Genomic DNA, 24764 nt, shown 5'->3' on the forward strand with positions numbered 1-24764 from the left:
ATTATAATAAGGAGGGACTTCTGCCATTGTGGTTTTGTTTTCTTCCCTATTTCCCTGAAAATAAGACCTAGCCAGACAATCAGCTCTAATGTGTCTTTTGGAACAAAAATTAATATGAGACCTGGTATTATATTATTATATTATTTATGTAATTATAGTAATTATAGTAAAATAAGACCGGGTCTTATATTAATTTTTGCTCCAAAAGATGCATTAGAGCTGATTGTCCAGCTAGGTCTTATTTTTGGGGAAACACGGTATATGCCTTATAACTTTTTGTCCCCCATTTCCTGCATTCCTGTCTTCTTTTCTGTATAGTTGATTTTTGGTAGTGACGTATTTATATTCTTAATTTTCTTTATCCATATTTTATAGCTTTTTGTGGTTAGTATGGGAATTACATTTAATTCTAAGATTACAATACTCTAGTTTGATCTTATACCAGCTTAACTTAAATAACATATAAAAACTGCTCCTTTACAGCTCCATCTTCTCCCCCTTTCAGTTGTTGATGTCACAAAATTACATTTTATACATTGCATGCCCCAAAACATAAATTAATTCTTTTAAATGCATTAGTCTCTTAAATTATGTAGAAGGCACGATTTGGAGTCACAAGCTAAAGTTACAGTAATATTAGCTTTAATACTAATAATTGTTTTTTTTTCTTTAAATGTGTTAGTCTCTTAAATCATGTAGAAAACAAAAACTGCAGTTACATACTACTCTTATACTATTACTTCTATAATTTCCCATGTGTTTATCTTTATTGAGATTTTATTTCTCCATACAGCTTTGAGTTATTGTCTAGTGTCCTTTCATTTTTTCCTTGCAGGACTCTCTTGAGCATTTCTTACATGGCACATCCAGTAGTCACAAACTCTTTCAACTTTTGTTTACCTGGGGATATCTTCATTTCTACTTTACTTTTGAAAGACAGTTTTGCTAGACATCATATTCTTTGTTGATAATTATTTTTCTTTTAGCACTTTGGATGTATTGGCCTACTTACTATCTTCTGGCTTCCAAAGTTTCTGATGAAATATCTGCTGATTTACATGTATGCAATGATCTGCTTTTCTCTTGTTGCTTTCAAGATTCTCTCTTTGTTTTTGCCCTTTGAAAGTTTGGTTATAATACATCTTGGTGGAGTCTCTTTGAGTTCATCTTATTTAGAGTTCTATGAGCTTCTTGGATATTTATATTCATGTATTTCATCAAATTTGGGAGGTTTTCAGCCGTTATTTCTTCAAATATTCTCTTTGCCCCTTTGTTTTTCTTTTGCTCTTCTGGGACTCCCGTGATGTGTATATTGATCCTCTTGATAGTGTCCCATCAGGTCCATTGGGCTCTTCAATCTTGTTTTTTTTTCTTTTTTCTTTTTCTCCCCCATTCCTCAGACTTGATAATTTGTCCTGTCTTCAAGTTTGCTGATTCTTTCTTCTGGCTGCTCAAATTTGCCTCTGAATTTCTCTAGTGAATTTTTCATTTCAGTTATGTACTTTTCAGCTTCAGAACTTCGTTTTGGTTTCTTTTTAGTTTTTTTATCTCTTTGTTGATATTTCCATTTTGTTCACACATTTTCTTGACTTTCTCCACATCTTCCTTTTGTGACGGAGATGCACATATGCCTAGCTGTTGCTTCAATTTTGCCTTTCTACCTTTCAAATCTCACATACATTTTTCTTGTGGTGAACGCCAACCTGGAACCATAAAGGGAGGGATTTCCAAGAAATGTGGTTTCTTCTTAGCTAACCTGGCATAGTAAAAAGTCACCATGTTAATTCCAAACATTCCTGGAGTTAAAAGAATACCTGTCCACTAAAGGAACTGTTTTACTATCTCAAGTGGACAATATATGACTGTGATCTGTGATTATTACCTCAAGAAAGCTAAAGTTGTCTATTTGCCAGAGATTTGAGGCTAGGATGCCACACCTGTGGCCCATATACATCTAGGTGAGTACACTAAATTCCCTTAAATGTTTTGAACTCTATAAATGTGATGTTTTTTATTTTGTCTAAGTCTATACTCTTCTAATGAGTTTAGATTTGCATCCTGACTTCTGGATTGAAATTACACTCTTATTAGAGTAAGAGTCTGGGATCCCCACCCAAGCTGTAGCTACTCTTGGTAACTTGGCCTAAGTGAATATTGGATCCTTTCCTTATTCTTCTTGTCTGAGTGGGTCACAACTCTAGTGATATTTTAGTGACACCTTTTGCATACCTTTGCGCACTCTGGGCTCAATCCTGAAATCATGCCAATGACCTTGAGCACTGAGTGAGGACCCTGCAGGGTCCCAGGAGTAACTCCTCCCAGGAGTGGAGAGCAGAAGTGTGTGTGCTACATTCACCTAGGATCAGGATCTTTACAGTTCAAATGACATATGCAGGGCAGACCCCAAGGAAGAATGTGGGGCTCAGAATCACCTCTAGGGAGAGGACTGAAGTCAGCAAGAACCATACACACACTTTGCATTAAAAAGAGCATTGAAGCCTCCCAGGGGACACTGGGTGTGGGTAGAAGGGCTTTGGGGCCAATTGTATAACCAGGAGCTTCAAGCTTTGACTCAGTGGGAAAAAGCTTCTTTGCTCTCCAGTCAGTGCTTGATTTGAATGGAGGCAGGATGCTTGGTGTTTCATCAGTCTGGACTTTGGGTGCCCCCTTGTGGCAGAATAGTGATTATGGTTTTCAGAGGATCCCATGCCCTCTCAGGAACCCAATATTCTGGTTCCAAGACCATTACTACTATTAAAACACAAGGACAGAGGTGCCAGGCATCTAAAATCCCTGTAAAGTTTTCCTGCGTCTGCAGAGCAGGCTGTGTTTCAGCGAGTCTTAGGGATTTGGGGAAGCCCCTCGGGGAGGGCCACTGATAGGAGCAGAGGGACTCAGTCCCAGGGACTTAGTCTGTAGCTGTTGAGGAGTCTGTCTTTAGTGTAATGCAAAAGAATGCACCAGAGCGTTATCTGATCTTAAAAGCGCCTGTATTTTCCAGGCTATTTTACCCCAGACTCAAGACTAGTGGTTCCTTACTTAACTTTTTTGGGGTCAAGGGGCATCTCGGAGAATCTGAAGAAAGTTGTTGATCTTCCTTCAGAAAATACACATGCACACAGTATCAGGGAGATAGTGGACCCTGTGGGGATCCAGGGACCCACTCTGGATCTCTGCTTCTATTAGTGTCTCGGAGGCTTGATGCCCTCGAATAAATTTGCTGCCCTTCAGAGAAGATTGACAGTGTCTGCTTAACGACGAGATTTCTGGAGAGGAAGCCAGAACACGGTAAAATTTCTTCTCATGAGAGAAGTAACATTAGCCTCAAAGAGGCTAAAGAGCTGCCTTGTGTTGAAAACAGTTGTTCTTTTTGGGAAAATATCTGAGAAGGACAAATAGAAATAGTTCACATAATGACGTGAAAGACGGGCCACTCTCTGGAAGGGTTTCCTAAAGCAATTCCTCTTAAACTCTACTTCAGATGGTCTGAAGTGTCTCTGAAAGATTTCCAGAGGCAAGACAAAATATGTAAGAGATTCAAAAAACTCACACTGGTCTGCTTCTAGAAGAAAGTTGAACAAGTTGATCCATGTCCCTTTAAGACTCATCTTTAAAAGGATTTTCTTTTGGTTGGGTACAATTCATTTGCTCACCAAATATTTACTGAATGTATATTGGAAAAGAGAATTTTAGAATTAGCAAGAACTTCAGGCATGTCTTATTCTGATTCCTTTATTCTCAGACAAGCAACTTGAGGGCCAGGGAGGTAAAATGTCACTCATTTATTCATCCAAGCTTATCAATCACTTCCTATGTGTCAGGGCTTTGTATGAGGAATAAAAGAGGAAAAACACAGAGAATAATCTAGTGGAATTGAGTGGTATGTATGCAAATAATTGTAATTCAATAAAGGCAATTGGTTTGATGGAGGGTATTCAAAAAATAGGGGAAGCTTGGCAGGAAAGCCAACTACATCTGCCAGAGCAAGATGACCTCACAGAGGAGGCAGCATGTGAGCTACATAATGGATGAAAAGGGGTTTTCTAGGTAGGCTAGCTGTGTTTGTTCCAGGCTTTGGAAAGGGTATGCAGGCTGGTCAATGCAATATGGTGCCAGGCCAAGGGATGAGTGGGGCCTGGACTGCATTCCACTGAGAGGAAGAGGCACCTTTTCCTAATTTACACAAAAGCACAGTAGAGGTTAACAGTCCTGAATGTGGGCAAAGATATAGAAATGTACAAGAGCAAAGTGTATTCTGAGATCTATTAGTTCTGAGAGCCATTAGCTCAGATTGCTAGTGCGAAAGCACAAAGTGGGAGGTGATGAGTCTGGACAGGTAAGTGAGGCCAGGTCATGAAGGGCTTTGTCTATGACCATAATACTAGCAGTGGTGATGTTGGGAATGGAACCTCGGTCCCTTCCTTCCAGACTATTACCCTTTCTGCAGCACCAAATTGCGTCTAACTAGATGCTGAGCTCTGTGCTGGGTGCTGGTGAGGATACAATGAGGAATATGCTCAGGCCTTGCCCTTAGGATTTACAATCAGGGAAGAGTACGCCACCTCTGGACAAAGAGTAGTAAGAGTAAAATGTGATAAGTAGTAAATAGAGGGGGACAGAGCAGCATCGGGCATGATTTGCCTCAGGCCATATGCCCTAAGCCAGGATTCAAGGTCAGGGCTGTCTGACTCCAAAGCCTTAAAAATGCCCACACTCTTTAATTCAACAATTCCACGTCCTGGAATCTATTCTAGGAAAATAAATGAAGACGTGTGCAAAGATTTAGCCATAGGGATGGTCTGTGAAAATTTATAACAGCAAAAAAAAATTTTTTTTAGAGGAAACACTCTAAGTGTCCAACAAGACTTTGGGTAGTAGTATTGTATTATAAATGAGGGAATGTAAAATAGCTATTTAAATGATGTGGGATTTTTTTATTTTTTTTTTTAAGATTTCATTGGGGAAGGGGAACAGGACTTTATTGGGGAACAGTGTGTACTTCCAGGACTTTTTTTCCAAGTCAAGTTGTTTTCCTTTCACGCTTAGTTGTGGAGGGCGCAGCTCAGCTCCAGGTCCAGTTGCCATTGCTAGTTGCAGGGGGCACAGCCCACCATCCCTTGCGGGACTCAAGGAATCGAACTGGCAACCTTGTTGTTGATAGGATGCGCTCCAACCAACTGAGCCATCCGGGAGCTCAGTGGCAGCTCAGCTCAAGGTGCCTGTTCAATCTTAGTTGCAGGGGGCACAGCCCACCATCCCTTGCAGGACTTGAGGAATTGAACTGGCAACGTTGTGGTTGAGAGCCCACTGGCCCATGTAGGAATCGAACCAGTAGCCTTCGGAGTTAGGAGCATGGAGCTCTAACCACCTGAGCCACCGGGCTGGCCCCTAAATGATGTTTTAAAAGTATATTTATTAATAGGGAAAAAGGTTCAGTACATTATTGGATGAAATAAGCAGATTAAACCACGTACTGCACAATACTGATTTTATAAATGTATTGAAGAACTTATACCTGGTAGGGCTTAGTAGTGATTAACTTAAAGAGATGTGATGATGGGTGACTTTTATACTTTTTGCTAACCGCAATCATCTAATTTTTTCCTATAATGAATAGATCTTAGTTATGCAACAACAACAAATAAAGTTATAACAGTATTTACAAAGAGTTTCTAGCTCCTCCTCTGTAAGATGGGGATACTTTAGAATTAAATAAGATAAAAAGCATTGAAACATTCAGCACAGGCCTGGCATATAGTTAAGCTACAGATAAATATCAGCCAGTGATGCTACTATAATAACTACAACATCAACTACCACTACTCTAATGAAAGTCCCATTGCAACTACAGCTCTACTCCCACACCATGACTGTCACTACAAAGGGACAGGCTGGGGACTTGATTTTGGTTCCCAACAGAAGAGGCTTTGCTCCAGCAGCAACATTTGGATGGGAGCAGAGTCAGAGGTCAGAAAATGAAGTAGAGACTCAGTTATCAGGCCAGCTCCTGGCCGTGGTGCTGGGTTGGAGTTCTGAAAGTGATTCTGCTTCAGGTCAGGGCAGCCTTGGACTGAAGGCCTGGGTATGAGAGGAGGGCTGCAGAGCCCGGGGACTCCGCAGAGAGCCCCACTAAGCGTGCTATTGCCAGCAAGGCCCAGTCACCCTTGCTTCTGTCCATACTGCAAATCTGAGCACATACCAGCTGAGAGTCCTGCTCCTCTCTTGAGTCCACCCCAGTGAAAATCCTGCCCATCGAAAAAGGTCACTCTGGTCCTTTGTACCACTTCCCTGCAAGATCTTACACAGCCATGCGTCCTCCTTCCAAAGCCAGACGTTATCCAGTCTCATCGTCACCTCCCAAGTCTGCAGTCCCTGGACTGTGTAGATAGATCTTCTTCTTCCGAATTGTCTCCCATGTGAGGAATTGGACAGCCTCACAGCATCTTAGCCCAAGTCAGCTAAATGCAACCACTTTTGACTGTTTAATTGATATGTTAACAGTAGGATCCCTAAATCTTAATACTCCAAAGATAAATGACTGCATTCCTCGTCTCTGATAACATTTTCTAGGAATATTTGCAATGTGGCAGGATGCAGAAGCACCTGAAAAGAGCTTGATTTTTTTTTTATTTTAAAGAAACTGACATTTGTTTTGAGATATAATTTACAAGAAAACACATCGTTTTTAACGGTACAATTGGGTTGATTTTGACAATTATATATACCCATATAACCACCATTCCAATCAAGTTATGGAATATTTCCATTACTCCATGAAGTCCCCTTTGCAATCTACTGGTATCTCCCCCACATCACCAAATACAACCATTGTTCTAATTTTTATCACTAAGGATTAGTTGCAACAGGAACTCATTCCTTGTTGGTGGGAATGCAAAGAGGTATAGCTACTTTGGAAGATGGTTTGGCAATTTCTTACAAAGCTAAACATGGTCTTACCATATGTTCCAGCAATTGCATACCTTGGTATTTACACAAATGAGTTGAAAATTATGTCCCCACAAAAACCTGCACACTTATGTTGTAGCAGCTTTATTCATACTTGCCCAAAATTGGAAGTAACCAAGATATCCTTCTATAGGTGAATGGATATATCAACTGTGGTACATCCATACAATGAAATATTGTTTTGCAATAAAAACAAGTGAGCCATGAAAAAAACATGGAAGAAACTTAAATGCATATTGTTAAGTGAAAGAATCCATTTTGAAAAGGCTACATATTGTGTGATTTAAACTATATAACATTTTGGAAAAAGTAAAAGTATAAAGACAGTAAAAAGATCAATGGTTGCCAGGGGCTTAGGGAGAGGGAGGGATGGATGAGGGCAGTGATTTTTTAGGGCAGTGAAACTACTCTGTATGATATTATAATGGTGGATACATGACATATATTTGTCGAAACCCATAGACTACAACAAGAAGTGTGAACTTTAATGTAAATGATGGACTTTAGTTAGTAATAATGTATCAATATTGGTTCATTAATTGTAACACATTTGCCACACTCATCCAGGATGTTAGGGAAGACTGTGTGTGTGGAGGTGGATACAAAGTCTATGGAAACTCTGTACTTTCTGTGCAGTTTTCTGTAAACTAAAGCTACAAGAAATAAAGTCTATTAATTAAAACCAAACCAAACCACCTTTCCTCAATTCCACATCCCCCTCTAGCTATTGTCATTTCTCTCCTCCTGTTATAGCTAAACTTCTTGAGTTGTCTAAGTAATACAGGAAATAATAATTTACATTTATTGAGTGCTTACTATGTGCTAAACACTTTATGTAAATTGTTGTATTTACTCCTCACAACAGTCCTATTGCATTGGTATTATTTTTACAGATTTGGCCCCTGATGTGTTAGTAAGCAGTGGAACAAGTGTTTGAAGACAGGCTGCTGGACCTTAGAGGCAGTGCTCTTAAACCACTCTACTCAAGAGCTCCATTTTTTCACTGGGATCTCACCATTGCTCTGTGGCCACCATTGTATTGTACTCTGTGTAAATGGTGCCTCCTAGGGCACCATTTGGAGGATGCTTCTGGAGTTGTGCTATGTGGTAGCTCTGCTTTCCTCCCACCCAGCCTTCATACCACTCCATCCTCATCTCTTCATTGGATCTACTCTTGCCAAGGTCAGTGATTACATTTTAATAATTCCAATGGACAATTTTCAGTCTTCATCTTATTTGACCTCTCTCCAATATTTGACATAGTTGACCACTTCCTTCTTCTTAGCACATTTTTTTCTAGACCTCATATTTCCTTGGTTTCTTCCTATTTCTTTGACTATTCTTTCTCAGTCTCCTTTGCCAGCTTTTCTTCTTCTCCCTGCCCATAAAATGTGGGAGTTTCACAGGGTCTTAGGTTTTCTTCTCTTATCACCCTCATCCACTCTACAGGTGATCTTATCTACTCTTATGCTTCACTTTTCACTATATATTAAGGAGTCCCAAATTTATCTCTAATCGATTAGGCACCAGCATTTGATTGTCTCACTGGTAGCTCATCTTCAAATTGCTCAAAACTGAATTCTTCAGGTCCTTCACCATACTTAAGCCAAACCTGTTCCCTGTAATTTTACTTTATGTGTGAAATACACATCCTAGCTGAAAATTGCATAAGTGCATATGTACAGTTTAGTGAATAATTATACAGCGAAATGACTATGTAATTACCACCTCGATCAAGAGATGGAGCATTGTTGGATGTTCATAAGTCATCCATGTGCCCCTCACTGATCGTAATCAACTTCCTCCTTTTTAGAGCAGTGACTACATTGTCTTTGGTGATAATCATTTATTTGGTTTTTGTTATATTAGTTTCAACTTTTATGTATGCATTCCTAAACAATGTAGTTTAGTTTTTTAAACTTTATGAATCATACGGTATATCTTCTTTTCTGTCTTGCTTCTTTTTCTCAACAAAATGATTTTGAGATTCATGCATATTGCCAAGTTTCACTATAGTTCATCCATTTTCACTACTGTGTTTCCCCGAAAATAAGACCTAGCTGGACAATCAGCTCTAATGCGTCTTTTGGAGCAAAAATTAATATAAGACCCAGTCTTATTTTATTATACTAGAAGACCAGGTCTATAATATAATATAATATAATATAATATAATATAATATAATATAATATAATATAATATAATATAATATAATATAATATAATATAATATATAATACCAGGTCTTATATTAATTTTCCAAAAGACACATTAGAGCTGATTGTCCAGCTAGGTCTTATTTTCGAGGAAATACAGTACTATATAACATCCCATAGTGTGACTATACCATTATTTATGTTGACAAATATTGGGTTTAATTCCAGTTTTTGGAACTGGAATTATGAACACTGCTTTTATTGACCCTCTTGTACATGTCATGTATCCTGGTAATTGTATGGATGCATTTTCCTGGATACACACTCAAGGGTGGACTTGCAGGGCTGTAGAGTATAGTCAGCTTTACTGGATGATGTCAAACTGATTGTCAAAACAATGAAACCAGTTTACACTTCCTGGACGTTATGTGAGAGTCCCGGTTGCTCCACACACTTAGTAACATTTAGTATTACGTATCGTCAGAGTTTTGATTTTTTGCCAATCTGGTGGATGTGGTTTTATTTGTATTTCTCTGATGTCTATTGAGGGTGAGCACCTTTTTATGTGTTTATTAGCCATTTGAATTTCCTTTTTGGCGAAATGAGGGTTTAAGCTTTTGCCACTTGTATATCTGGGTTCTCATTGTCTTTTAGATTTTTTCTGGGTAATTCCTTACTATCTTGTCATTTCTGGTGCTTTTTCTTTCTTTCTTTTTTTTTAACCGATCTGTATTTCTTTTTTTTTTTTTAATTTTATTTTATTAAATTTATTGGGGTGACAATTGTTAGTAAAATTACATAGATTTCAGGTGTACAATTCTGTATTACATCATCTATAAATCCCATTGTGTGTTCATCACCCAGAGTCAGTTCTCCTTCCATCACCATATATTCGATCTCCCTTACACTCATCTCCCACCCCCCACCCCCCACCCCCCTTACCCTCTGGCAACCACTAAACTATTATCTGTGTCTATAAGTTTCTGTTTCTCATTTGTTTGTCTTGTTCTTTTGTTGTTTTTGGTTTATATACCACATATCAGTGAGATCACATGGTTCTCTGCTTTTTCTGTCTGACTTGTTTCGCTCAGCATTACTCTCTCAAGATCCATCCATGTTGTCACAAATGTTCCTATATCATCTTTTCTTACTACCGAATAGTATTCCATTGTGTATATCTGGTGCTTTTTCCATGATTAAAAAAATGTATCCATTATTTTCAGTTTCTTCAGCCAGAGGTGTGGACTGAAAAACCTGCTCTGTTATTACTGGAAACTTGAAGTTCTCTATTGTTTTCTTTAAAAAAGTATTTTTAATGAACTATTTCTGGCATATAAAAAAGTGTAGATAATAATATAACTAATCATACGTGTAACCATGACTCCGCTTAAAAAATGAAACATTGTGTGTAAAATTGATGTGCTTTGTATACCCCTCTCTCTTTCTTCCCAGAAGTAGCTAATATCTTAAATTTAGTATCATCATTTTCATGTATATTTTAATCATTTTCCTGCAAATATCTCCATTATCTATATATGATATTTTACTTGTTTCTTAATTTCATAAAAATGGTATTATACCTCACCAGTAGTCATGTAAATACATATTAAAATAACAAGATACTATTTCATGTTCTTACCAATGGTTGTTTTTTTTTTGACACAGCTTTCTCTCTCTCTTATACATATATATATGATATGCCATGTATTAATGTGGGTAAATTTCAAATAAAACGTATTTTGCCGTGTTTAATGTGCAATTTTTTGCCCAAATTTGTGAGAGAAAAATAAGGATGCGGATTATACATGGGAAGTACTAATTCTGTATCTATATAAATGTTTTAATTCTTTTTTTAAAAAATTTATTGGGGTGACAATTGTTAGTAAAATTACATAGATTTCAGGTATAAATGTTTTTAATTCTTTTATTTATGCTTATGAGTTAAAAGTGTAACTCTAGAAATCAATAACAATATCTATATGCAAAATAATACCCTGAAATACGATAATTAGTTTTGTCGAACTTGCAACAATGGAGAATTCTTGGCCTTCTATGATGCATAAATATCGTAACTTTGTTACCGGTACATAAAATTTCTTGTACCTTGTATCTGTTCTTGTGTTTTGTAATTATTTGTTACATAAATTTTTTTGTACCATAATATGTTAAAAAATAAATGCTAAAATTCCTTTATAATACAAAAAAAACAAAAACCTAAATGTAGACAAATAAAAAATTTGGATTAAAAAGTTAAAACGAAAGATTTTCCCCCTGAAAGTTTGGGCCCAAAATTTGGGTGCACATTATACACAGCAAAATATGGTATATGTATATATATGTTATATATGTACAGTTGACCCTTGAACAACATTGTTTTGAATTCCTTGGGTCCACTTATACATGGACTTTTTTTTTTTTTTCAATAAATACAGTCGGCTATTTGTAACTGCGGGTTTCACATCTGCAGTTGAATCTGTGGATGTGAAGGGCAGACTGTAGAGTCAAAAGCTATACGAGTTGGTGGAGATTTTCTGCTTGGGGATTGGTGCCCCTATCCCCTACATTGTTCAAGGGTCAAATGTGTATATGTTAAATACAATACCATAGTAAAAATGAAAGATCCAAAGTTAAATGCATCAATAAGAACTAAAGTTACATGTATCAACATGGGTAAATGTAGCTTTAGGGCTTTCATTTTTACTATGGTATTGTATTTATATTATATTATACAAATATATCCCATTATATATATCCATTCTGTTGATAGACATTTGAGTGGTTTTCACATTTTTAACTATTACAAAACAATTCCTAAAGCAATATTCTTGTATATGTTTCTTTGTGAATGTGAACAAGAGTTTCTCCAGATTATATACCTAGAAATGAAATGTACATCACATGTAAGGATTTGTAGCTTCTGTTTTGCAAGATATGGCCAAATTGCTCTCCAAGATGATTATATTCTCATCAGCGATGCGTGAGAGCTCTGATTGCTCCAGATGCTTGTCAGTTCTTGGTATTATCAGATTTGTTAATTTTTGCTGAATCTGATATGTATGAAATAGTATCTTGTTATTTTAATATGTATTTCATGACTACTCATGAGGTTGAGCCTCTTTTCAAAAAAATTCTTTTTTTTGGCATTGGTTTTCTTTATTGAGTTTCCAGCTCATATTCTTTTCCTGGTTTTCTGTCAGATTGTTTTCTTTCTTTCTTTCTTTCTTTCTTTCTTTCTTTCTTTCTTTCTTTCTTTCTTTCTTTCTTTCTTTCTTTCTCTCTCTCTCTCTCTCTCTCTCTCTCTCTCTCTCTCTCTCTTTCTTTCTTTCTTTCTTTCTTTCTTTTTAAAAATATTTTATTGGGGAATATTGGGGAACAGTGTGTTTTTCCAGGACCCATCAGCTCCAAGTCAAGTCGTTGTTGTTGTTTTTTTCAATCTAGTTGTGGAGGGCACAGCTCAGCTCCAACTCAAGTCGTTGTTTTCAATCTAGTTGTGGAGGGTGCAGCTCACTGTCCCATGTGGGAATCGAACCAGCAACGTTGGTGTTATGAGCACTGCGTTCTACCCACCTGAGCCAACTGGCTGCCCAGATTGTTTTCTTACTGATGTATTCTTTTTTAACATTCTAGATAGTAATCCTTTGTCAGTTATATGAATTGTAAATATCTTCTCCGGTTTGTCCTTTGTTTATAGTGTCTTTCAAAGGACAGAAGTTTTACATTTTGATATAATCAAACTTATTAATTCTTCATAATTTTCTAGTTCAGCAAATGACATCACGGCCCATTCAGTTGCTCAAGCCAGAAATTTGGGTTATCCTGTCTCCTCCCCCTCTCTTACTTCCCACATGCAATCAGTTAGCAAGTGTCTTTATTCTACTTCCCAAATATCTGTAGAATTCATCTTCTTTTCATCCCCACTGCCACCAGCCTTACCCAGGTGACAGTTATCTCCTTCATGAATGACAGCAGCAGGCTCCTCCTTATCAGGAGCTCCACACACTTCCTCTCTTCTTACCTCCTAATCCGTTCTCCCCATTGTAGTCAGAGTAGCATTTTAAGGTTATGTGTCTGATCTTTTCATTCCTCTGCTTAAAACCCTTCAGTGGAATTCTGATCCAAACTGAAATATTGTCAAGAAGGTTGCTCCTATCTGTACAACAAGAAAATAGCTGAAAAAACTGCACATGAATGACTTTTCTGGATCTCAGGAGAGAACTGAAATCACAGGACAAAAATTAACTTGGGATAGACAGAGAGACAGGCACCTACAGGGAGAAATAGGTCCTGAGCATTTGCTTACTTGAGAAAGAGGATTAAACTAGAAATTCTAAACAAATTAATAAAGGCCTATTATGGATTATTGAGAGAGTATGGAGCCAGTGGGAGCCGAAGACATAGAGAGGTTTGCACTCTTTCAGGCTTTTCCTTCAGAAATCCCACCAACCACCCACAGGAAAATAGGGGAAATACGGGAGGATTTTGAGAAAGCTCCCCCCAAACCCAACCTCTGTGGTACTGGCAGGGAATAGACAGCAGCCACTGTCAAAACTCCACCCCTCTGGGACAAGACTTAATTTGCAAGAGGAAGATCATCAAAAGCCGAAGGCCGAGGCACTGATGGAAACCCACTGATGTTGGTGGAAAGGAACAGGGCAAAAAAAGGCTCTTTCCTCGAGGGAGGACAGGAATACTTGCTAGGCCCACAAGTACATCTGGAGAAGAGGCAGAACACTGGTGAAAGCCACACCCTCAAGACCCAGGTCCGTAGCACCTGCCTGAGACCGCAGCTTAATTATAACACTAGAGAACACATATCCTCTACTTTGAATATACTGCTACAAGATCCTTATACTACACATGAGTAGTATAATACTATTTGAAGGTGCACTCAAATATTTTTTTATTAAAGTGTAGTTGGTGTACAATAGTTTATTAGTTTCAGTTGTACAAGATACTGATTTGTCGTTTATGTAACTTGTGATGTGATCATCACACTAAATCTAGTAACCATCTGTCATCATGCAAAAGTTATTACAGTGTTATTAACTATATTCTCTGTGCCGTACACTACATCTCCAAGGCTTATTTATTTTATAATTGGAAGTTTGTAGCTCTTAGCCTTCAGCTTTTTCACCCATCCCCTCACCCTTCTTCCCTCTGGCAACCATGAGTTTGTTCTGTTTCTATGAGTCTGTTTTTGTTTTGTTTTGCTTGTTTGTTTGTTTTAGATTCCACATATGAGTGAAATCGTGTATTTGTCTTTGACTTATTTCACTTAACATAATAACCTCTAGGTCCATTCATGTTGTTGCAAATGACAAGGTTTCATTCTCTTTTATGGCTGAGTAATATTGCACTCTGTGTGTGTGTGTGTGTGTGTGTGTGTGTGACATCTTATTTATCCATTTATCTATTAATGAACACATAGGTTGCTTCCATATCTTGGCTATTATAAATAATGCTGTAATGAACATAGGGGTGCATGTATCTTTTTGAAGTAGTGTTTTTGTTTTCTTCAGATAAATACCCAGAAGTGGACTTGCTGGGTTGTATGTTAGTCCTATTTCTAATTTTTTTAGGAATCTCCATACTGTTTTCCATAGTGGCTGCACCAATTTACAGTCCCACCAACGGTACACAAGGGTTCCCTTTTCTCCACATCCTTGCCAACACTTATTATTTGTTAACTTTTTGATAATAGCCATTCTGACAATGTGAGGTAATATCTTGTTGTTTTGATTTACATCTCCCTGATGATTAGTGATGTTGAGCATCTTTTCATATGTCTGTTGGCCCCATATATCTTCTTTGGAGAAATTGACTCAAGTATTTAAAAATGTATACTTTATACCCCAGTACAACCACTAAGGTTTCAAAGGTATAAATAGTAAGCCAATGGAGATGTAAAGAGTAAGTCATAAAATATGCTCAATTAAACCCAGAGAATGCAGAAAAAGAGGAAAAAATAAAAAAAATAAATGGAACAAGTAAAAAACAGCAAACAAGATGGCATATTTTAATCTGACACTGTGAATAATTACTTTAAATGTGAATAGTCTAAACATACCAGTTAAAAGAGAGAGGTAGTTGGATTAGATTAGAAAGCAAGACCCAACTATATGCTGTCTACCAGAAATTTACTTTAAATGTTCAATAGGTTAAAAATAAAAGAATGGAGAAAAATTTGCCATGAAAACACTAACCGAAAGAAAGCTGGAGTGGCTATATTAATTTCAGATAAAGTAGACTTCAGAACAAGAACAGCTCAGGATCAAAGAGGGACATAATGTTGATAATGGGGTCATTTCTCCCAGAAGACATACTCTTAAATGCACCTAACAATAGAGCTTCAAAATACATGAGGCAAAACTAATATATCTGTTGGAAAAATAGAAAAATTCACAATTTTAATGGCAACTTCAACACTCTTCTATCAGTAATTGATAGAATAGGTAAGCATAATATCAGTAAGGCTATAGGTACCTAAATAGCTCCAGCAACCAACATGACCTAATTGACATGTATAGAACATTTCACTCCATACCAGCAGATTACACATTTTTCTCATGCACATTAACCAAGATAGAACATATTCTGGGCCACAAAGCAAACCTTAACACATTTAAAATAATATAAATCATATAAAATATCTTCTTAGATCATAATGGAATCACAGAAAAAAGTATCTGGAAAGTCTCCAGATATTTGGAAGGTAAACCATACACTTCTCAATCACTTATGGGTCAAAGAAATAAACCCACACAAACATTACCAACTGATTTTTTGACAAAGATGCAAAGGCAATTCAATGGAGAAAGAACAATCTTTTCAACAAATGGTGCTAGAACAATGGGACATTTATATGCAAAAAACGGAACAAAAACTTCGACACATACCTCATACTTATGCAAATAAATAATAGCTCATAAGCTTAAATCTAAAAAGTAAAACTGTAAAGCATCTAGAAGAAAACACAGGAGAAAATCTGTGTGACCTTGGATTTGGTGATGTTTTCATGTACTACATAAAAAAAAAATTATAAAAGAAAATAATTGATGAATTGGACCTTATCAAAATTAAACACTTTTGCCCTGTGACAGATATTTTGAAAAAAATGAAAAGATATACCACAGTCTAAGAGAAAATATTTGCAAATAACATATCTGATAAAGGACTTGTATCCAGAATATATAAAGACTATTAAAACTGAATAGGAAAACAAATGACCCAATTTAAAAATGGGCAAAAGATATAAAAAGACACTTCAGCAAATAAGATATATGGGTGGCAAATAAATTTTTATATCTGCATAATAAACATAATTTGCATGGTCAACATAATTTGTCATTAGAGAAATGCAAATTAAAACCACAGTGAGCTACTACTATTCACCTGCAAGAATTGCTGAAATAAACAACAATAACACCACCGAATGCTGTGGAGCAACAGGAACTTTCATGCTGTTAGAAATGCAGCAATGGTTTAGTCACTGTGGAAGAAAACTTGGCAGTTTTAATCATGAGAAAACATCAGATCAACCCAAATAGAGGGGCATTCTTTAAAATAACTAACTAGTACTCTCCAGAACTGCCAAGGTCATAAAAAAATAAGGAGAGACAAAAATTATCACAGATCAGAGAAGACTAAAGGGTCATGTCCTCTAAATAGAATGTGATATCCTGGCTTGGATCTTGGAACAGAAAAAGGACACGAGAGAAAAAACTGATGACATCTGAATAGGGTCTGTAGTTTAATTAGTATTTCAACAATGTTAATTTCTTAGTTTTGACTAATGTATCATGGTTATATAAGATATTAACATTAAGGGAAGTTGGGTGAAGGATATATTAAAACTCTCTTTACTATCTTTGCAACTTTTCTGTAATTCTCAAGTTATTCCAAAGCAAACAATTTATTAAGAAAAGAAACCCCACAGAGAAATACACTCATTAAAGTGGCTAATATTAAAATTATTGAAATAATTTTATATATAGTAAGTTTTGGTGAATATGTGAAGCGATGGAACTCTCATGCATTGCGGGTTGGATTGTACATTAGTTGCATCAGTTTAGAAATGTTTTAGTGGGAGGTGGGAGATAGGACAGGTGCTTAAGGGTGCAAACTTTCAAGCAGTAATAAATAAGCTCTAGAGATTTAATGTACAATATAGTGAATATAAACATCAGTATTATATACATGTATAATCATCAAACTTGCTAAGAGACTAGAACTCAATTATTCCAGCTACTAAAAAGAAAGAATAATTATGTAACCTGGTAAAGGTGCTAATTGTTGCTACAATGGCAGTCATATTACAATATACAAATGTATCAAATTGACATGCTGTACACTTTATATTTATTTACACAATTTATATGTCAAATATATTTCAACAAAAAAATGTTTTAGTAGTATTTACTAAAACTATACTATTTCTGGCTTATGATTTAGCAATTCCATTCTAGGTGTATACTCAAGAGAAATGAGTGCAAATGTCTATAAAAAGACATGTACAAGAATTGTTTGTAGTAATTTTATTCATAACTGCTGAAAACTTGAAACAACCCTTAAATTAGAAAGAACCAGGAGAATGTATAAATGAATTTAGGTATAGTCATACAGTGGAATACTGCATAGCGAAATTTAAAAAAAGAAACCAAACTACTTATACTAGCAACAAGGATACATCTCAAAAATATGACATTGATCAAAAGAAGCTAGATACAAAAGGGCTAATACAGTATGATTCCATTTATACATAATTCACGTATTGGCAAAACTAATTGATGGAAATAAGTCATAAATCAAACAGTGGGTATCTCTGGGATATATCATATATTTCAGATATCATATGTATCTCTCAGAGTATAAATTGAGATCCAAGTAGTAAGGATTCCTGAGTGGGAAGGGGCATGGAATCTTCCTCTGGGGTACTGAAAGCTCTCTGTAGTCTGGAATGGAAACATGGGTCTATACCTATGTAGCAGCTCTTTAAGCTGTACACTTAAGGTTAGTACACTTTATATATGTTATTACTTAATAAAAATTGAAGTAAAAGAGAATAAAAACTACAATGGGGGGGTGGTGAGAAACTTAAGTGGTTTTCTATTGCTCTTAGGGTAAAGTCCAAAATCCTTATTATAGTTTATAAGTGAATGATCTACTTCTTACCTACTTCTCCAGCTTTATCTCTCTGTTCCCAAGGTCCAGCCAGACTCTTCTTCCGATCGTAGGGTCTTAGCACATACCATCCATTCCACCAGGAAAGCTCATCTTTCCCTCCCCCTTCACTTAGGTAACACTAATAATTCTTCAGGTGGTATCTTAAATTTACTCAGGGTAGCATTTCCTGATCGTCAAGCCTTGATTAAGTCTCTGATTTATGTTTTGTGTCTTTTGTAGCACTTATCTCACTGTAACTATTTTTCAAGCTTCAGGTTGGTTTTGTTTGTTGTTATATCTTCAGATGCCAGGTACATAGTAAATACTCATTTAATATTTACCGAATGTTAGTTTTGAAAGTGAGGCTCAGATTAGTTTAACAAAATAGTAGTCGAAGGCCACAGACTATGAGATGGGACCCAAACCCATCAACAAATCCTGTTCACTCTTTTTCCAAGGTGTATCCCCACACCATCTACCTTTCTCCATCTCCCTATTGCAATAGCCTTCTACCTGGTCTCTCTGCTTCCATTCATTATCTATTGGATTATTATAGATAATAACCCACCATTATTTAGTCTCCACATAGCAGCCAGATTGATCTTTTTTAACACGAAAAGAGGTTGTGCCTCTTCCTTGCTTAAACCTTCCAATGCCTTCACTGCACTTAGAAAATAACCGCGCTCCTTACCTTGGAGTCCTATGTGATGTGACCTGCTGACTCCATCTGGGACTACTCTCCCCACTACTCAACCAGGTTATAGCCTTGACTTGTAGACTCCTAGTTCCTCTAATGTCCCAAGCTCCTAGGACCTTGGCGCTAAGCTCTTCTCTAGGAACATTCTTCCTCTTGGTCTTCCTATGACTGGTTCCTTCTGGTTATTCAGCTCAGATGTCACCTCCTCAAGAAGGACTTCCAAGACCATTCAATCTACAGTAGCTATATACCGTGTTTCCCCCCAAATAAGACAGGGTCTTATATTAATTTTTGCTCCAAAAGACACGTTAGGGCTTATGTTCAGGGGATGTCATCCTGAAAAATCATGCTAGGGCTTATTTTCCAGTTAGGTCTTATTTTCAGGGACACATGGTAGTTACTTTCACTTTCCCTATTTTAGTTTTCAGCATAATACTTAATGTTCTTTATTTATTTTCATTATCTGCCTCATGTCATGAGAACAAGAATTTTGTTTAGCTTTGTATCTTCGATACCTAGAACAGTGCCTAGCACATAGTAGGTTCTCAGTAGGTAAATATTTTAGATTTAATAAATGAATGGATTTATTAACGCCTGAGTTCTGTCTGCCATCACACTTGCCTTCCCAGCTGTTGGCAACCACAGGCTCATTGAATCAACTTTCTCCATAGACCACTTAGAGCTGTGCTGTCCAGTACAGTAGCCACTAACCACATATAGCTATTTAAATACAAAATTAAATAAAATTAAACTAAAAATTCAGTTTCTTCATTGCACTAGTCACATTTCCAGTGTTCATTAGCCACATGTGGCTGGTGGCTACCATATTGGACAGCACAGATAATAATAATTTTTATCCTTACAGAACATTCTATTAGAACTTTTATAAATAGGACTAATCCCAAACGGAAGCTTTAGGCTCAGCCCTCAAGTATGACAATAATTGCCTTTAGGGTTCTTGTTACTCTGGAATGGCTTCTGTATAAATTATCCCACTTGACTGAATAAGCCACTTTATGAAACAGGTGTTTTGATGGTCACATCAGACGTATACTACTGGAACAAGTAACTTTTTCATGATAAGCACATAAAAATGAACAGCTGCTTAGAAGATCTCTTAACATAGAACTGTGTAACTGTGCTGAGCAGAAGTGTGGATGGAGGATGTGTTAACAACAGTCTGGGGAAGAGGAGGAGTTGGCAGTCCTAGATATTAAACTAAATTAACTCTAAGATGTGATTCCTTTGGGATGAACTGTTATATTAGAAATGCCTTCAGCTATGAGGAACATAAAACAGACCAATATTATAGACCAAGCTCCCTTAGAAAATCTGAAATAAAGTATTAGCAAACAGAATCCCAGAGGTACATTAAAAAAAGAATACTCCAAGATCAAGTGGGATTTATTCCAGGAAGGTAAGGGTAGTTTAGGAAACTGATTTATGTAATTCATCAGATTGATAGATTTAAGGAGAAAAGTAGTGTAATAATTTCTACAGATGCTTAAAAGACATTTGTTTTTCTCTCATAAAAGTTCAATATCTATTATTGATTTAAAACTCTGTGAAATGGTAAGAGATGGATGTTTCCTTAGCATAATAAGATAAATATATCTATTTCAATTCCTGCTTAATGGGGAAATACTAAAGTATTTCCATTGAAATCGGGATCAAGACAGAGGAGTCCATTAATGCCATGACTGTTTAACATTGTTCTGGAGGTACTAGGCAATGCATTTAGACAAGATTAAAATATGCTAGATATATAAAAATTAGACAGACCTGTTTCACATTTTTATAAGTGGTAACTTAAGAGAATCAACTGCAAACCTATTATAGATAATAAGAGAATTCAGTAGGTGGCTAGGAAAAAAAAAAGAAAAGACAGAAAAGATCCCATTCTATAAGATTTACAGAGGTTATAAGAATGAATGAACTTAACACAAAATATTCAATATCTATTTTTTAAAAAATTAAACATTAAAATACTACTGAGGGACACAAAAGGAATCAACAAATAGAAAGGTATGTTCTTGAAAGGAAGACTAACAGCAGGGAGATGTCAATTCTCCCTAATTAATCTAGAAATGTAATGCAATTTCACAATACAAATACCAGTAGGAGTTTTCTTTCAGGGGCGGGAGAGTGCGGATACTAGATAAGCTGATCTTAAAGTTCATGTGGAATAAGAAATAAAACATAGTGAGGAAATTTTTGAAAAAGAAGATTAAAAGGAAACCTAATAGATACTAAAACGTAAAGCTAAAATAGTTGAAAGACTGTGGTGCTAGCAAATTAAAAAGACAGATAGCGGTAAGAGAATTGAAAATCCAGAAGTAAATTCAAATTCATATGTAAATTTGAATTCTAATTGTAGTGTTTTAAATTAGTGAAAAAACATTATTGTTCAATAGATGATTTGAGGATAACAAGATAACATTTGGAAATTGTCCAGTAGAAAAATAGTAAGAGATATGAACAATTAGTGGAAAATAAATTACAAATGACTCTTTAACCCATGGAAATGTTCAGTCACAGTGAAATAAAAAGCCTCTCTCCCAGTAAGAAATACAAATAAAAATTACACTGAGATAACATTTTTCACCTTTCAGATTGGCAAAGATCAAAATATTTGATAGCACACCAATTTTGGTGTTTGTATATGGAAATGGACCTTAAAAATTGCTGACATTCAATCTATATGGAGGGCAACTTGGTAATATTTATCAAAATAAAACATGTGTAGCTTTTGACCCACAGTTTTATTTCTAGCAAAATTTTTGATAGCAAACTCTCACATGTGCAAATCAGCATAGGCTATTATTGTAGAATTGTTTGTAATAGTTTGAAAATGAATTAAAAATCCTCAGAGGGATCTAATGAAATGATGCAGCCATATAATGGGATACTATGCAGATATAAAAATTTAGAAGGAAGTTTTTTGATACTGATACGGAATTATGGCCACGCTGTTTGGTAAATGAAAAAGGCAAGGGGAGAATGTGCTACCATTTGTGGGGGCAGAAAAGAGGAAAGACATATGTGTGTATACATTTTTCTCTGGAAAATCATCAGAAACAGTGACATTGGTTGCTTCCAAGGAGAGGACCGTGGTGGTTGATGGACAGGAGTGAAAATGAGACATTTCACCATTTACTCTTTGATACTTTTTGGATTTTGAGCCAGGTGAATAAATTACTTACCCAAAAAGAGGAAATAGATAAAATTAAAACTAAAAATGTAGAGGAAAACTTGACTTACTGTGATTTACACAAATGGGGGTTTGTTTTTCTCTCATAAAAAGAAGCCCAAAGTAGGTGCGTGCTGACTGTTGGTTCAGCTGCTCAATGATGCCTCATGAATCAGGTTCTTTTTTTGCTTCCAGGACCTCCTTCCACAGAAGACTGGCTTTCTAGCTCCATGGCTGTCTCCCATGATAGTGAGATGGCTGCCACAGCATAGGCATCATGTCTTCAAACAAACATCCCCCAGACAAGAAAGAAAGGACAAGGAAAACCAAAAATATTTTCCTAATGATGCTTTTTTTGTCCTGGGAACGAGACTTCCCTGTACCTGTCACTGGCCAGAAATGGATCCCGGGCCCCATCCTAAATCAATTCCTGGCAAAGGGGAATGGGTTTATTGGCTCCCGGGACTGGAGGAAGGGCCTCCCCTCCTGATATCATGGAATCTCTGCCTTAGTACAGGAAAGGAGTTCCGTTCCTAGGACAGGTGCAGAAGCCTGCTGGGTAGGTAGCAGAAAGAGTCCATCACAGCTGTCAATGTGAACTGCTCCATCGTTTGAAAAAAGAAATTCTTAGTTACCTCAGGACTACATGTCCCCACATGTCCCACTGCTGCCACTCTATACACAGTTACGTCCATCTCTCTTCTGGACTGCTGCCTTAGCCTCCTTACTGGCCTTCCCACACCCATGCTGACATTGGTTGGATTCAGGACTGGCTTTCTCCTCCATGTAGTATAGGAGTGGGGTTCTCAAAAATAATATATGAGAGACTACCTAGATTCCGACTTAATTATCCCATGATTAGCTACTATGGTATCTGATTCCATCTTTCGAAGGCAGCAGTCAAGAGGCTGTCTTCATTGATTTTTCTATCAGCTTTCATTCTAAACAAGAACTCTCTCAGTATAAAGTGTGCTCTGTTAATGTGTCATGGAGCCTGTATTATAATAACTCAGCACTGGCAAAATAGGCACGGGAAGTGTTACAGGCTGAATTGTGTCTTCCACAGTTCATATGTGGAAGCCCTAATCCCCAGCACTTAGAACGTGAGCTATATTTGGTCTTTAAAAAGATAATTAAATTAAAGTGAGGCCATTCAGGTGGGCCTGAATCTAGTATAACTGGTTTTCTTATAAGAAGAGATTAGGACACAGAGACACACAAAAAGGGAAGACCTCGTGAAGACACAGGGAGAAAACGGCCATCAGCAAGTCAAGGAGAGAGGCCTCAGAAGAAACCAACTCTGCCGACACCTTGATCTTGGACTTGTATCCTCCAGAACTGTGAGAAAATAATTGTTCGTTTTTTAAGCCTCCCAATCTGCGGTACTTTGTTATGGTAACCGTAGCAAATTAATATAGGCAGATATAATCCTAAATTTGAATGGTGTTACATAGGACGGTGCCTTAGCATCACTTCTTTAAAATTGTTTTCCTTTTATTTTGTTGCAAATGTATAAAATTTGTTTTTTATCTAAACACATTGGAACAATTATTAAGGATTTATGTTGTCTGGCTCTAGCATACTGCGAGAGCAGGATTTAACTATCTAAAGATACAGATCACCATTCTTTATATCTCAGCAAAGGAAGTTGGATCTAATACTTTGATGGTCAACCTTAAATAACCCCTCACTTGGATCAGACGGCTCCCGGAGTATGTGATTTATAGCCACACCATCTTGATGAGCCCCAGCAACGGAGTTCTTAACATTAGACCCAGATGTGACCTTTTATGGAAGGAGCCGTCAGCTGGCAGCCGCTCCCCTCACAATCCTTCAAGCTAAGATCGTCTGTACCAGGCAGCATGGTAGATAAATTCTGGGGGCCCAAACAGTTACAAATCAGAGAGCTTGAGAAGATTTAAAGTTCTTTTGGGGGAAAAAAATAAGGTGAAATAAACAAAGTGAAAATCGTGAGTTCTCCTTCTGAGTGAAAGAAGACCAGCCTGGATCCCTATACCAACACAAGGTGAACTTGACCTCTCACATTTTAATGTCTCAAGTGCATATCCTTCCTTGCAGTCAACCTTGCAGAACACTTTTTCACTCTGCATTGTGGCTGTGAGACTTAATGCCTGTGGAACATGCAGGAGGTCTGACTCTTTGAGGAAACCGGCTCATCTTACCCGTGTAGAGAAATTCTGGAAGGATGTGGTATGTGAAGTTTTTACCCAAGAGACCTCTAGAGCCAGACTAACTGTGCAAATCCCAGCTTTGCCATTTGCAGCTGGATCGGGCAAGCAACTTACCCTCTCTGTTCCTCAGTTTCCTTAGTTGTTAAATGGGACTAGTGATAATACCTAGCTCATGGGGGTGCTGTGAGCATTGCATAAATTATTATTGGAAAGCATTTAAACACTGCCTGGCATGTGGTCAGTAATCACTGGCTAATGCTGTTATTTCCTGAGTTACATAGACCCATCCCTCATAGAAATACCTTTGTGGGATTGTATTTTTATGTTTTGATTTTTGCCTTTGACATTGCCCCGATGGAACAGTGTTTCTGTATCAATCCCAAGAAAATAAATTATCAAGGT

At 36.9% G+C, this 24764-nt stretch overlaps 1 long non-coding RNA gene across 1 annotated transcript in view; it reads left to right on the forward strand.

The window, feature by feature from the left end:
* Positions 1 to 24638, forward strand: part of LOC141570149 (uncharacterized) — a 28098-nt gene extending 3460 nt beyond the window's left edge. The window contains exons 2-3 of the long non-coding RNA XR_012494060.1: positions 7860 to 8148; positions 22366 to 24638. This is a non-coding gene — a long non-coding RNA (uncharacterized LOC141570149). The remainder of the gene's footprint in view (positions 1 to 7859; positions 8149 to 22365) is intronic.
* The last annotated feature ends 126 nt before the right edge of the window (positions 24639 to 24764 follow it).

The sequence above is a fragment of the Rhinolophus sinicus genome, linkage group LG02, assembly GCF_036562045.2.
Source record: "Rhinolophus sinicus isolate RSC01 linkage group LG02, ASM3656204v1, whole genome shotgun sequence".
Taxonomy (NCBI): Eukaryota; Metazoa; Chordata; class Mammalia; order Chiroptera; family Rhinolophidae; genus Rhinolophus; species Rhinolophus sinicus.